A 4,506-nucleotide genomic window follows, 5' to 3' on the forward strand; every position below is an offset into this window, starting at 1 on the left:
AATTAAATATTTCTTTGTCCGTCGAGACTTGAAAATTCTTTTTCTAATTTTTTTTTGTTCAATAGAAAATGTTTACAATCAGTTTTAGCAAAATTTGGTTGTATTTCAAAAATACATATTTTTTGTCTTCCAAGACTCGAAAATTATTTTTATAATTTTTTTCTTCACTCAAGTAATAATTTTTAATTTTATAGAATCAATAGCAGATTTTGACGGTCAATTTGAACTAAATTTAGTATTATTTCAAAAGTACATATATTTTTTTAACTCACACAAATAATAATTTTTTATATCCAAAGAGCATAAATGGAACTGAATTTGGTTTCAATTAAATTGTAATCCTAAATTTAATAGCGGATTTTTACGGTCAATCTTGACCAAACTTAGTTAAATTTCCAAAATAAAAAATGTGTTTGTCTGCCGAGACTTGTAAATTCTTTTTCTATTTTTTCTCATCAATAGCGGATTTTTACGCCTAATTTCAACCAAATTTGGTTCAATTTCAAAATTAAATATTTCTTTGTCTGTCAAGACTCTAAAATTCTTTTTATAATTTTTTTATGTTCACCAGCGGATTTTTACGATCAGTTATAACAAAATTTGGTTGTTTTTCAAAAATACAATTTTTGTTGTCTTCCAATACTCGATAATACTTTTTATAATTTTTTTGTACTCATTCTAGTAATAATTTTTGTTAGCCCAAAAGCATAAAAGGAACTAAATTTGAGTTCAATTAGAAAATTTTATTTTTAAATTCAATAGCGGATTCTTACGGTAAGTTTTAACCAAATTTGGTTGTATTTCAAAAATATAATTTTTGTTGTCTTCCAAGACTCGATAAAAGGAGCTCAATTTGGGTTCAATTAAAAAATTTTATTTTAAAATGAAAAAGCGGATTTTTACAGTCAATTTCAATCAAATTAGGTTCATTTTCAATAATAAAAAATTTGTTTGTCTGCCGAGACTCGACGATTCTTTTTCTAATTTTTTCCTGTTTAATAACGGATTTTTACAGTCGATTTCAACCAAATTTGTTTCAGTTTTGAATATAAAAATTCGTTTGTCTGCCGTGACTCCAAAATTCTTATTTTTATTATTATTTTTTTTTGACTTACTTATGTAATAATTTTTGATAGCTAAAGAGCATGCAAGGAACTGAATTTGGATTTAATTACAAAATTTTATATCTAAATTCAATAGCTGATTTTTACTGTAAATTTCAACCCGATTTGGTTTCATTTCGAAAACAAATATTTGTCTGTCGAGATTGGAAAATTCTTTTTCAAATTTTTTTTCTGTTCGATAGCGAATTTTTACGATCAGTTAAAAAAATTTAATTGTATTTTAAAAATACATATTTTTTGTCTTCCAAGGTTCGAAAATTATTTTTATAGTTTTTTTTATACTCAGGCAATAAATTTTGATTTCATAAAATCAATAGCGGATTTTTACGGTCAATATCAACCAAAGTGGGTTTAATTTCAAAAATACATAATTTTTGTCTTTCAAGACTTGACAATTATTTTTATAATTTTTGTTACTCATTCTGGTAATAATTTTTGATAGCAAACAAGCATAAAAAGAACTCAATTTGGGTTCAATAAAAATTTGATTTCTACATTAAAAAGCGGATTCTTGCTGTCCATTTTAACCAAATTTTGTTAAATTTCGAAAATAAATAATTTTTTCCTGCCGAGACTCGAAAATTCTTTTTCTAATTTTATTCTGTTCAATAGCGAATTTTTACAGACAGTTTTAACTAAATTTGGTTGTATTTCAAAAATACTATTTTTTCGTGTCATCCAAAACTCGATAATACTTTTTATAATTTTGTTGACTCACTCGGGTAATATTACGGTAAGTTTTAACCAAATTTGGTTGTATTTAAAAAATACATTTTTGTTGTCTTCCAAGCCTCGAATATTATTTTCATACTTTTTTAAAATTATTCTGGTAATAATTTATAACATCAAAAGAGCATAAAAGAAACTCAATTTCGGCTTAATTAAAATACTTTATTTTCTAAATTCAATAGCGAATTTTTACGGTCAATTTTAACCAAATTTGTTTGTATTACAAAAACACAATTTTTGGTTGTCTTTCAAGGCTCTATAATACATTTTATAATTTTTTTTTACTCATTCTGGTGATAATTTTTGATAGCCCAAAAGCTTAAATGGAACTCAATTTGGGTTCCAGAAGAAAATTTTATTTCTGAATTCAATAGCGGATTTTGACGGTAAGTTTTAACCAAATTTGGTTGAGTTTCGAAAATAAAAAATTTGTTTGTCTGCCGAGACTCGAAAATTCTTTTTCTATTTTTTCCTGTTTAATAGTAGATCTTTATGGTCAGTTTCAACTAAATTTGGATGTATTTAAAAAATGACATTTTTGGCTTCCAAGACTCGATAATACTTTTTAGAATTTTTTTTTAACTCATTCTGGTAATAATTTTTGATAGCCCAAAAGCATAAAAGGAACTCAATTTGGTTTTTAAAAAAAATGTTTATCTCTAGATGAAAAAGCGGATTTTTACCGCCAATTTCAAACAAACTTGGTTCAATTCAAAAATAAAAAATGTCCTTGTCTGCCGCGACTCGAAAATTCTGTTTCTAATTTTGCCCTGTTCAATAGCAGATCCTTATGGTCAGTTTTAACCAAATTTGGATGTATTTTAAAAATACCATTTTTTATTGTCTTCTAAGACTCGAAAATTATTTGTATAATTTCTTTCTGTTTAATAGCGGACCTTTACGGTAAGTATTAACCAAATTTGTTTGTATTTTAAAAATTCTATTTTTTTTTTTGGTTTCCAAGACTCTATAATACTTTTTATAATTTTCTTTTGACTCATTGTGGTAATATTTTTTGATCGTCCAAAAGCATAAAAGAAACTCAATTTGGGTTCCAGAAGAAAACTTTATTTCTAAAATCAATAGCGGATTTTTACGGTCAGTTTTAACCAAATTGGGTCGAGTTTCGAAAATAAAAAATTTCTTTGTCTGCCGAGACTTGAAAATTCTTTTTCTAATTCTTTCCTGTACAATAAACGGCTTTTTGTAGTTATTTTCAACTAAATTTGGTTGAGTTTCGAAAATGAAAAATTTGGTTTGTCTGTCGAGACTCGAAAATTCTTTTTCTAATATTTTTTTTCAATAGCGGATTTTTACGGTTAGTTATAACCAAATTTGGTTGTATTTCAAAAATACAATTTTTTTTTTTCTCGAAGACTCGATAATTTTTCTTTACTTATTCTGGTAATATGTGTTGATAGCCTTAGAGAATAAAAGAACCTCAATTTGGGTTCAATTAGAAAAATTTATCTATAAATTCAATAGCAGATTTTAGCGGTCAATTTCAACCAAATTTGATTTAATTTCAAAAAGGCATATTTTCTGTCTTCCAAGACTCGAAAATTATTTTTATAATTTCCTTTTTTTAGCCGAGACTCAAAAATTCTTTTACTATTTTTTTTTGTTCAATTGCAGATTTTTACGGCCAGTTTTAACCCAATTGAGTTGTATTTCAAAAATACAATTTTTTTCCAGGACTCGAATATTATTTTCATACTTTTTTTCACTTATTCTGGTAATCATTTTTGATATCAAAATAGCATAAAAGAAACTCAATTTGGGTTCAATTAGAAAAATTTATTTCTAAATTCAATAGCAGATTTTAGCGGCCCGTTTCAATCAAATTTGTTTCACATTCAAAAAGGAATATTTCTTGTCTTCCAAGACTCGAAAATTATTTTTATAATTTAATTTTTTTAGCTGAGAATCGAAAATTCTTTTACTATTTTTTTCTGTTCAATGGCGGATTTTTACGGTCAGTTTTAACCGAATTGAGTTGTATTTCAAAAATACAATGTTTTTCTTTTCCAGGACTCGAATATTATTTTCATACTTTTTTTTTTACTTACTCCGGTAATCGTTTTTGATATCAAAATAGCATAAAAGAAACTCAATTTGGGTTCAATTGAAAATCTTTATTTCTAAATGACAAAGCGGATTTTTACCGCTAATTTATACCCAACTTTGTTTAATTTCGGTAATAAAAAATGTGCTTGTCTGCCGAGACGCGAAAATTCTGTTTTCAATTTCGTCTTGTTCAATACCAGATCTTTATGGTCAGTTTTAACCAAATTTGGATGTATTTAAAAAATACCATTTTTTATTGTCTTCCAAGACTCGAAAATTATTTTTATAATTTCTTTCTGCCCAATAGCGGATCCATAGGGTAAGTTTTAACCAATTTTTGTTGTATATCCAAAATACAATTTTTTTGGCTTCCAAGACTCAATAATACTTTTTATAATTTTTTTTACTCATTGTGATAATATTTTTTGATAGCCCAAAAGCATAAAAGGAACTCAATTTGGGTTCCATTAGAAAGTTTTATTTCTAAATTAAATAGCGGATTTTTACGGTAAGTTTTAACCAAATTTGGTTGAGTTTCGAAAGTAAAAAATTTGTTGGTCTGCCGAGATTCAATAATTCAGTTTCT

This window comes from Belonocnema kinseyi, chromosome 9 (assembly GCF_010883055.1).
Source record: "Belonocnema kinseyi isolate 2016_QV_RU_SX_M_011 chromosome 9, B_treatae_v1, whole genome shotgun sequence".
Lineage (NCBI taxonomy): Eukaryota > Metazoa > Arthropoda > Insecta > Hymenoptera > Cynipidae > Belonocnema > Belonocnema kinseyi.